Raw genomic sequence first — 11,522 nt, forward strand, 5'->3', positions numbered from 1 at the left:
AAGTGAGACTCATATTCCACTATTTTTTTTCCACCCATTTTTCTTAACATTTCTTAAAACCCGTGACGCCAAGAAGTGGGACTTCTAATGGCGGACGGAGAGAATATTAATTAATTAATTAATATTTATATCTTAATCGCGAGAAATAATCAATTAAACGAGGAAATCGGGATTACTTATAATTTCGGATTTGGATAGGTGAATCAATAGTATTAATGTTGTTGCTGATAATAATAATCCATTTAGTGCTTCGACTAAATTGAGGTTCAATTTAATTAGTTAAAAGCCAAATGAGTATGACTTGCATTCAAATCTCCATAGATTACTGACTGGGCCGAATATATAACTTAAGAAATACAGGAGAATAAATTATAGACAGTGTGAACACACATAATTTTTGTCATTTTCTCTAATGTGGGGCGCTGATTTCCTTTCTCACATTCCTTTCTCACTCTATGTGAGAATTTTGTTTCTTCTTTATTCAAGCCATGTATATTTGAGTGCACTGTACTAAATGATCATAACTTTTGCACCAGTGACCCTTAACAAAAAAAATAGCACCAGAGGGGCCTAACGTAAATATAATCGCGGATCATGTTTTTTCGGACCAAAACACCCTCAGACCCTAAAAGGGCATTTTTGTCACTCCATTATATTGCTGACATGTGATTTCTGCCACATTTCTTTCAGCAACTTCTTATGTAATTTTCTAATAAGTTTTCGTACTTCATAGGTAATTAAAGTTTTGTCATTATTTACACTTTCTAAATTTTTTATACATACTCCCTCTGTCCCATTAGAAATGCAACGTTTTCCTTTTTGGATTGTCCCACTAAAAATGAAACGTTTCCTAAAATAGAAACATCACTCTCTCTACTTTTCCCTCTCTCCTACTTTACTCTTTCTTCATCAACTCACAAAACAACACTTCATAAAATCCCGTGCCCCGGAAACCAAATGTTTCATATTTATTGGGACGGAGGAAGTACATATTTATCATTATCTGCATAAATTAATATGAACATAATAAAATGAGACTATTTCTTCTTTATAAAACTCATTTTCTGGTATTTTTCCATATTTTTATTTCCTGTAATTTATTTTATTTACATTGATTTATGGATCAATTTTATTTATTATGAAAATATCCTAATTTGTACTCCCTCCGTCCCAGAGAAGTTGGCACACTTTCCTTTTTAGTTTGTTCCACAAAAGATGTCACATTTCCCTTTTTGGAAAAAGTTCTCTCTCACATGAATATAAAAATTATATTTTCTCTCTCCATTTAACACACAAAACAAAACCTCCTAAAATCCCGTGCCACTTTCAAAGTATGCCAACTTCTCTGGGACGGAGGGAGTAGTATTAATTTATAAATTTACATTGTCTTATTTCAAATACTATTGTTAATAAAAAAATCTTGAATGATGAATAGCTAATATCACATGCTTGAATTTTTTATCATGAATGGCAAGAAAATATACAAATTTATATCTAAAGATTGAATGTTCATATGATGTTAAAAATTTCGGTTTGAGCTAAATTAAAATTACATCAATAAAATATCAATCATAAAAATCATCTTAAAGTTAGGCTTAGAGTAACAAATAAGTTCGATGATATATAATGAAATAATATTTTATATGTCAATATTTTCAATAAAATAATATTGTATCATTTCATTAAATGTGAAATACTCCCCCTGTCCCACTAGAAATGAAACGTTTTCCTTTTTGGGCTGTCCCATTAAAATGAAATATTTCTTAAAATAGAAATAACTTTATGTCTACTTTTCCCTCTCTCTTACTTTACCCTCTCTTCTTTAGCTCACAAAACAACACTACATAAAATCCTGTGCCGAAAAGCAAACATTTCATATTTATTGGGACGGAGGGAGTATTTTTTTATTCTGTATATTATTCTGATTTTATTGCATAAATAACTTCACTTTTTCATATTTTTGTTTCTCAATGAATTTCCTACATGATATAAGTATTGTTACCACTAACTAGAAATAGAGGGACATAAGAATTTTTTTTGTACAAATATTGACAAAACTTTAATCACGTATGAAGTACCAGAACTTATTAGAAAATCACTTAAGAAGCTGCTGTCAGAAATGTGACAGAATTCATATGTCAACAAACTTAGGGATTGCCAAAAATGCCCTTCAAGCTATTTGGGCATTTTCGTCCGAAAAGTGGCTAAAAAAACATAATTCGTGATTATATTTAACGTTAGGCTCCTCTAGTGCTATTTTTTTTGTTATGGGTCACTAGTGCAACAAGTGTAAAAGTTAGGGTCATTTGGTGCAGTTCACTCTACATATTTTGATAAGATTAACTTGATATAGATATATTGTTCGGAACCAGTCAAAAGATCCGTGGTTTAGTACGAAAGATCATCACGTGGAAAAATAGCAAGCTATCTGCAATTCTTTGGAGAATCAAGAATGTAATTAATTCTTGCCGTATGATGGCATGTTTTAGGTTTCAATTAATCAAAAGCATGGTTTCATTCAAGTTAAAAAGATCCAAAACTATAATTTATTTATTTTTCTGCAACAAATCCATCACAAGCACCTATAGAAAAAGGCACTCTCTCCGTATTCAAAAAAAGAAAATATTTGAAATGGCACGGGTTTTAATACACAATCGGTAAAGTAAGTGAGAAGAATTGATAAAGTAAGTGAGAGGAAAAGAAAAATGATTAAAATAAGAGAGGAAGAGAAAAAGTAGTGAAAGTAGAGTTAGTGGATTGTAGGGTCCATGTCCTAAAATAGAAAGATTCTAAAGCTTCTATTTTTAAGGAACAACCTAAAATGAAAATAGTTGCTATTTTCAAAAAAATGGAGGGAGTAATATATTTATTGGAATTATAATTATTCAAATTTAAAATGGGATCTTATCCCAAAATATGAGCAATGAATATGGTACGGAAATTAAGATAAAATTGATACAATAAGAGAGAGAAGGGGGATGGTATGGTAAAGTAAGAGAGATGATGAGGATGGTGTGGTAAAGTAAGAGAGAGGAGGAGAATGTTAGTTAAACTAGTGTTAGTGATAGTGGAATCTACATTATTAAATTGACATAACTTTCCATAAATGAAATGCACATATTTTTGTGGGACGAATGAAAATGGAAAGTGCACAATTTGTTATGAGCGGAGGGAGTAATATTTTAAAATTTATATACTCTCCGTCCCATATAACCATATAAATATGAATATTTGGAGAATGGGGTCCATCAGAATGGGAAATTACCAAAAATGGAAGGGAATATTTTTATGGGACATTCGAAAATGAAAAATGTCCTTACTTTTATGGGGCATTTCTTTTTTGCTTCTAGAGGAAAAGTTAGGTTCCATATTTGTAAGGCTAATTTCATGCATTGGTTATAGGGATAAATTCTACGATTTCCCGGGTCTAACAAACCTTTTTTAGCCAGGTGTGTAGAGAAAATCGCCAACCCTAGGAAGAAGACAGAGATCGCCTAGTGGAGGAAGCCGGCGGAAAAAATACGCTGGACAAGGGAGAGCGCTAGACAAAAGAGCATCGAATCGTAGGGCAAAATGGGCATTACAAGAACAGTCTAGAAGCTTTATCCATTATAAAAAGGAGCACGCAATCAACATGAAGGATCATCGCTTTCAGCTCCTAGCTTAGTTTTCCAATTTTTCTCTACACACTCACACACTTGGGGGAAATCTTAGGGGGGTTCTCATTTCATCGGAAGTTTGTGGTGCAACACAGTCTCTAAGGAGGCGAAGAAACAGTTGTCTTTTATTTTTCTGTCTACTTTTGGTACTCGCCGAGTCCTCGCTGTTCGAGGCTCGGCCTTGTGTTGTTACTATCGTTGGATACTTCGTATTTTGCAATGGATATCACTGTTTTTGTTTCGTTTACCTTATCGTGTTGTTTTGGGTTTGATTTGCTGATTATTGTTGGATGATCTGAGTTTGGAGTTGTTTTGTAAGAAATTGTTTATGATCGGTTGAATCTACGTAGACTTGTGAGGATCGGAGGTGGAAATGATGTTTGGTTGTTATGGATGGCTTGGATCCGGAGTGGATTAAGCGTCCCGTGGTTGGATCTGCTTGATCTCGTTTCATTTTGTTGTTTAAGTTCTACATTCTCATTTTGCCTCGTCTAGTAGTTGTAGATCTGCTTTAGTTTTAACTGTTCTTAATTTCTATCGATTTAATTTCGTTTACTTTGCTTCGATCTTCGTTCTTGCTCTGTTTTAACTGGTTGTTTCGTGATAAATATTGGAGAAGATGATGTTGCTGTTAGTTAGTTATTTTGCAACTTTTCAATCGTACTCTACCTTTTCAGAAAATGGTCCCCACGTCTAGGTTCTTTCCCAAGTCTAGGTTAATTTAGGAAACTGTTCGTTCGATCTAGCAATTGTCTCGCTCTATTTCGATTAATATGCATGCTTTTATGTCTCTGCCTAGATCTAGCTGTTAGAGTAAAATATTTCAATTACCAAGTCTAGGAATTAAAGCTCAACCCCAAAAATTGCGTGGCAGCAGCCAAAAAAAAATAGTTCCCGAGTCTTTGAACATGTTTACTTGCGCATTCATCTTTGTGGATTCGATCCCTACTTCCATGTACTAGTTTTCTTAGCTAAAGCGGGTTGAGGGTTTTGAAGGGGGAGTTAAGGTAGTGATTGTGTGCCCAACGACAGGTAGCTCAAGGTTCTCTGAGTTCCTAGACCCAGTGTCTAGCGGATTTCCTGGACCGAGGGTTTTCTTCATTAATTTTAGAACACTCTTTTGCTAACCATTATTAGCTTCTAAACCACTCTTCAGTACTGGACTTTTTTTAAAATCCGACTTTGGGAGAGACGCATTAAGGTCATGCGTCTCCTTTTAATGAAACGCACGAGCGTCATGCGTTTTAGGGTAAGACGCATAGACCTCATGCGTCTTTGATTTTTTTTTATTATTAGAAGACGCATAGAGCTCATGCGTCTTAGGGTAAGACGCATAAGCATCATGCGTCTTTCTTCGAACTTAAAACAGACGCGAGGCAGAGGCAGTAGCTTCATTCCGCGCAAGAGAAAGAAAGAAAAGGGGAAGGCGATTTGTTGGGCGATTTCCGGCGATTCTCGCCGATTTTCGGCCATTTCCTCTTATCTTTCGGTAAGTTTTGTTCAATCTTTCAACATTTCTCACTTATTCGTTGTTTATTGCATAACATTAGGGTTTCAAATGCCAAACTTATCAAATTTACTAAATTAGGGTTTATAGAAAAAAAATGTCTCTAATTGTTATTATATTGTATATTTTTTAATGCAGAAATGATGCCAGTATTTGTGAGTTTGTATTGGGGTGGTAGAATAGTTCAACTTCCTCAAGTGGGTATTGGTAATGATCCACCTCGTGCGAGAGGCTCCATCGTATTGAATTCATGTGTTTCATTCTCTGAATTAGTTGCAATGATATGTGCTAAGATAAGGATAGATATGAATCAACATTCCATTGAAATATCATGGAGGCATTGTCTCTTTGGTACCGGTATGAGTTACATATGTACTGGGGTTGACAGTGATGAAAGTGTGATGTTTATGTTCAATGAGGCTCAAAATTCTACTCGTCATATTGAATTATTTCTTGAGTATTCGCCTTTAAGAAATTTAGAAATCCCACCAATTGTTGATTACGGTGTTGGATCATCTACGAGGGTTGAATATATGAGCTTTGATTGTGGTATGAATGAGCAAGCAGATGTTGCTGATGTTAGAGTTTGTATACTAGAAATCACGTTTCGAGTGATTGAATACTGTAAAACTCTTATTTTAATTTCCAAGGAATAACACAGATTATTTTGTCATAATGTTGTTATGTTTTACATTTAATGGATGTTTATGCATGTTTAAATGTAGACCGGTTGTGGGCGGCGTCCACTTTAAGGTAGCACGGTTAGTCCTAAACAAAGAAAAAGATGAATTTCACAACCTAGTTGGAATTAGACTATCCATCGAGAAAGGCTGCAATGTCAGTCCACATATTTCTAAGCCTTAGTGAAATAAGATGACATTGGTGTGGTATAACACTGAACGGATCTAACAGCAAGACTTGTCCTTAGGCTATCTACTGAAAGGCGAGGTCTTGATAAATATTTGTTTCTTAATCAATGTAGGTTAGCATTGAGCATATGGTATTGATTATGCATTACCTTGACTTATCAAATGGTGCGGGTTTTTCGTAACCCAATGATCCTGATATATTGGGTAGTGGTGATTAATATCTAGCGGTGCTAGGATTGCTATTATATTGAATCGTGCACGAGGTGAGTCTCGTTTGATAATGTCCTCAAGAGGAGCGCGAAACAAGGTTTTATTATTCGGAACCTAGCTAGTTAGAGTTTGATTACTCTATGAATAATAAATAAGCGTTTCATGCTAAGTCCACTCTTGGAATTAATAAGAAGTTAATTAATTAAGTCCATAGAAGACATTAATTAATTAATAGACATTTTTTATCTTAAGCGCGAGAAATGAAAGTTAAACGGAAACCCGGATTACTTATAATTTCAGATTTGGATGGGGAGAGTTCAATATTACTTCTGTAGTGGCTGCTCGTAATATTCCAATTATAGCTTATATTAAATTGTGGGTTTAATTTAATTAGTAAAAAGTAAATTGGATGAACCCATATCCAAAACCTTCCATAGATCCCTGTCTGGGTCCAAAAGGAACTTAATATAAATAGGAGAATAAAGGAGACATAAATAATAAGTTTTTAACACTGTAATTTTCGTCCCCCTCTAGCTGAAGAGGAGTTCGAAATTTTGTCCTATTCCAAAAAGGATTTCTTCTGTCTTCTTTATTTAAGCCATAGTATTCTGGTGAGATCAGCCCACACTGATATCGGAGTACAGTTCGGGAACATGAGAGAAGATTTGTGGTCTAGTATTCAAAGCGTCACGTGGAGAAGCTGCTAGCCATCTTCAATTCATTGGAGAATTAATTAGGTATTATTTCTGCTCCGTAGAAAAGCATGTTTTAGGTTTCAATATTCTTAAAGCATGATTGATTCAAGTTATGAGCATGATACATGTGAGAATTACGCGAATAGATTTTGTCTAAATAATCTGCTAAATAGATCTTATTATGTGATTTATTTGTGCGATCAATAATTGTTAAATTATGTTAATCCGTCGCAAACCCGCTTCCACTGCCAGTTCCTTCAGCTGATGCTACTGATGTTGGAATGAATAATCAAGTGAATGTTCAAGATAATGTTGATGTTGTACGAAGAGACCATGATCCACCATTGTCGTCATCATCATCTGACACTATTTTAAGTGATGATTCTCAAGCTGATATTTCCAGTGATGAGGAGGTAATATATAAACCCGTCGTGCAAAGTGACAACCACTTCCAGAATACGTTCACAGTGGGTTGAAATATTTTTGCAAATTACCGAGTGGTCCTTCTGGAGGTACCTGATGTTGGTAATGAACACAACACTATGTACTGAGATGAGGAACATCGGATTAATGCGGGAACAAAATTTGATAGCAAGTTGCATGTGAAGACTGCTATCACTATGTGGAGTTTGAGGCAACATCAACAATTTAGGATGGTGGAGAGCAAATTAAGAAGGTGGCATGTTGTATGCAAATATCCAGCAGGGAGGACAGAAGATGGGGTAGCTATTATCAGCGAGACCGACACTGAAAAAGCGAATGAATGTTCTTGGGAAGTTTCTGTGACCCAACGGGCCCATGATAGAGGACATGCTAACTTTTCATCATCAATGATTGCTTTGTGTATTCGCCATCAATTGCTAAAAAATGTTAAGTACAAAGCCGCAGCCGTAAGAAATTTTGTTCATGACAAATTTCATGTGGTAATCAGTTATAAGAAATTTTGTTCATGACAAATTATATGTGGGTGGGAGGAGTCATTTAGACAGTTGCCAAGCTACATGCTTGAACTGCAGTCAAGGAATCCAGGCACAATTGTTGAGTGGAAGCACAATGAGTTGTTGAGCCAGGGACGTAATAAAGTCTTCTATTATGTTTTCTGGGCACTTGGGCCTGCTATACATGCTTTCCAAGAGTGTCAGCCAGTTTTAACAATAGACGGGACTCACCTTCGAGGAAGATTTAAAGGTAAGTTGCTTGTTGCTTGTGGTGTTGATGCTAACAAGAAGACTCTGCCGATTGCATATGATGTTGTTGATGAAGAAACTGGCGACAGTTAGCAGTGGTTTTTGGATCATGTAAGAATTCATGTGGTGAAATACCAAAGGGAGGTGTGCATCATATCGGATAGGCGTAAAGGAATCATTAAGGCTATGCATTCTGATGAATGGAAAAATCCGCCGATATGTCACCACAAATGGTGTTTGGTCCATTTGAGGAAAAATATCATGGAAAAATGTAAGGGCATTAATGTGATAGGCAAGATATGGAGATTGTGTGTCACAACTCAAGTACGTAAATATATCCGAAGGCGATGTGCACTACGGGAGGAGAGTATTGTTGCGATACAAGAGCTCAATAAAGCCAAAAAAGAAAATTGGTATCTTTGTTACGATGATGAACAGAGATGGGGGTTGACCTCAACAAACATGTAACAGCCCGGCATTTCTAGGGTGTAATAAATACGACGACTGTTAACTAGGCGAGCTTAAGGCATCAAGAAATGTAGACTAGGGTTTCATTTAAAGAGATTTGACCAAGTGTTTAATGAAGGTCAAGGCAATAAGTCAACGGCTTTAAATACGAAAAATCAGAGTTTAATAGCTAACATAGGCTAAGCTCAAAAGTCAAAGGTTTATTGTAGCTCCAACAAAATGCAATAATTCACCAAAATTTCCAAATCAAAGAACAAGTTCAAAACAACCTAAGGTAATAAGTTTCAAAATATTCAGCAGAAGCATTCCAAGAGAGAGCGAAGCCATGTATGAGGACACGATCACACTCAAAATCCCAACCATCCATTTTATTCGAATCAACCATCTCAACACCACCGACCGCCCATCGCCGCTCAACCTGCACATAGGGAAAACACATGCAGGGCTGAGTATTTTAAGCATACTCAGTGGACTCATGCCAAAATGTTTTAATAGTTATGCTACCCTTACCATAGTGAACTCGAGGTTTAGCGTTTAATTGAAAAGATAGCATCGAGTAGCACAAAATATTTCATGGACTGGCCAGTCAAATAATACCTCCCATTTTCTCATCAATCAACATTTCATATGGTGCGACGATTGGCCACACTTTCGCCCACGAGATCGGCCGACTAGCAAGGACGGCTCCCGATCTCCAGTGTACACTAGCCTGATAGGGTTTGCGGCCCTACTCAGACTCGAATTCGTTTTTATAGCCCTATAGCCTAATGGAGCGTACTCACAATCTAGGCATCAGGCACACACAATATCCAAAATAATTCATAGGCATGACATAACAGTTTAATCCACCCTTATTGCTCCACTTTCATATATTTTCAACATAAGAGAGAGTTTAGAATAAAGTCCACCTCGATTTCCTTCGAGTTCAAAAACGCACTTCTTCTTGTTATCACACCGGGAACGCGAACTATCACCTTTAGTTCATATATTTCAAATAAGTCTTAATCATGGATCAAAATATGCATGTTCTCACGTTTCCCTTTTCCCATCGATTATTTTCAATATTCTCATTCAAAATCAAAGTACGATTATCATATCGTTTTTATTCACACAACAACTCTAGATTTAACATCAAATCGTGTCACGCATGAGTGTTCTCCACACACAACACACGCACACACACACGACACATGTGCACGCCTACCGAGGCGTGCACACACACACTCGGCCACACACACACATCCATGCATCCAAATTCACCGATTAATTTCCCCTTCACTCGTTCTAAATTCATGTGGACTCAAGAACACCGATTGATCGGTAGAAGAAGAGAAGATCAAAATAAAAATACCTTTTCAATAGAACAATCGGTAGGAAACAAGTAGGATCTTGATTCTTCAACATATCCTTGAATTTCAGCTTCAATTCTTCTCCAAAAGATGTAGAATTAATGGAGAAAGTAGAAGAAAAATTTGAGAGAGTGGGAGAGAGGAGAGGATCGAAAATTTGGGAGTGGGGGGCGTGATTTGTGATCTAGGGTTTAGGTCTTCACTCTTATTTATAGAGTGCAAGATATAATATCTTTAATTAAATAAATTAAAGATTTGGAAGAGATTTGCAAGATTAATATCTTTAATTAAATAAATTATAGAGTGCAAGATATAATATCTTTAGGGGATTTCAAATTCTAGGCTATTAAATTAGCCTATGATTTAATTTGAATATTTCACGGAGTAGAATAAAATATCACGGAGCAAGAAAATAATAAATATTCTCCCCAATTAAATAGTGAAAAGTGGCGTGTAGTTTGCCTCTCTCAAAAGGGATTTAATTAAAATCCTATTTAAATTAGGATATGGTAAGATCTTCTTAGATTTGGCAAGATATGCTAGGATATTTGAATTTATTTATGGAAGAGAATAAACAAGGGATCAAATAATATAATAAAAATAATCCCTTCTCCCATAATTAGGAGATTTCGAAAATCTCCATGAAATAAGAGGGGTTTCGAATTCTTCATAGAATAAATAGGAATATTTGGACTTTGGATTTAATTTGGATAATTATCCCAAACAATAATTAAATCCAAGAAAAATAGGATTTCTTTTCAATAAATAGGAGGGGTTGAAAATTCCACATACTTAAATAATGCTCCTATTTAATTCTCACTCATCCCTTAGGAAAATAATTCACCACAATTATTCTTTCTCCCCACATTCAAATATCCACATATTCGAATTTCACCTCCACTTCACATTTTCCAACGACTTTGACCATTCCACGACCACGTCATATTTTCCACAATATTGACTATTCAATAGCCACGTCACATATTCAACAAGTTTGACTATTCAACTCAAACTCAACTCCATATCGCGATTAGGTCACAAGAACATTGCAATAAATCACTCGTCATTTAATTCCACATAGCATAGCATTAAAAGCATTTAATGCAAAAATTTTCACGTCACAAAAATTAGGGTTCGAAAAAGCGGGGCGTTACAAAACATGTAAGAGAGAAACAACAGAGTGTTGAAAGGTGTTAGAGAGTTGCCGATTAGAGCTTTAGTTGATCTGACATTTTGGAGAACAATATGGTGGGCAGATAGAAAAAACAGAAATACAACACACCGAAGGTCGGTTAACCCCGTGGGCGAGGGATAAACTTGCTGCGAATGATGCGAGGGGGCAAAAACATTATTGTTCTGTACTTGACCGAGAGAAAAAGGCCATTACCAAATTCTAAGTCGTCCACGAATGGAAAATGGACAGGCAAAGGGAAACAACAAACAAGAGGTCCAGTTTTTTGCTTCAAATTGCACTTGTGGGGAGTGGCAGATGTGGAGAGTTCATTATTCACATGCTTGCACTGTTGCTAGAGATAGAGGTAACGCTATGTTTGAACTCATTGATAAACACAACCACAA

The sequence above is a fragment of the Salvia hispanica genome, chromosome 1, assembly GCF_023119035.1.
Source record: "Salvia hispanica cultivar TCC Black 2014 chromosome 1, UniMelb_Shisp_WGS_1.0, whole genome shotgun sequence".
NCBI classification, from domain to species: domain Eukaryota; kingdom Viridiplantae; phylum Streptophyta; class Magnoliopsida; order Lamiales; family Lamiaceae; genus Salvia; species Salvia hispanica.